Below are 673 nucleotides of genomic sequence, written 5' to 3' on the forward strand. Positions count from 1 at the left end.
GTGTTAACAGTCCTAACTGTCCTGGAACTAGCTCTTGTAGACCAGGCTGGTTTCGAACTCACAGAGATCCGCCTGCCTCTGCCTCCCGAGTGCTGGGATTAAAGGCGTGCACCACCATCGCCTGGCTTAATTTTTTAAAATAAAATTATATCTGTAACTCCTCCAAAAGCTGGTGAGCATTTTGGTCCTGTCTATGGCTATCCCTGCCACATCTCCACCCCTGTCTTTCTTCCCTGCCTTAGTCACCATTTTCCTACTCAACCACGTTAACTTCTGGGCTCTGTTCTGTCTCGAGATTTGCTAATCAGAGAGCCCCCAATAAGAACAGGTAGGTGCTAGAGCATCCTCACCTCAGCTCAATGTAACTGTTCATAAACATGCGGGATGCTTAACCGGTAAGTTATATAAAAGACGCAAAAGAACACAAGCTGTTCCCGTAGTATCTCCTGATCACAGGAGGGCCCATGTTGTGATATACCTTATGGATGGGTCATACTTTGCTAAGCTCAAATTCCCATCCAGATGTCTGGAAAATCTGTTTACAGGAGGCTACTCAGATTTCATCAGTAGGAAATTTTACAAAAATAAAACAAACATTAGACACATTGAGCATCCTATATGTTTCTCCCTCCGTCCCTCTCTCTTCCTCCCTCCCTCCCTCCCTCCCTCCCTC

The sequence above is a fragment of the Microtus ochrogaster genome, linkage group LG2 (genome assembly GCF_000317375.1).
Source record: "Microtus ochrogaster isolate Prairie Vole_2 linkage group LG2, MicOch1.0, whole genome shotgun sequence".
NCBI lineage: Eukaryota > Metazoa > Chordata > Mammalia > Rodentia > Cricetidae > Microtus > Microtus ochrogaster.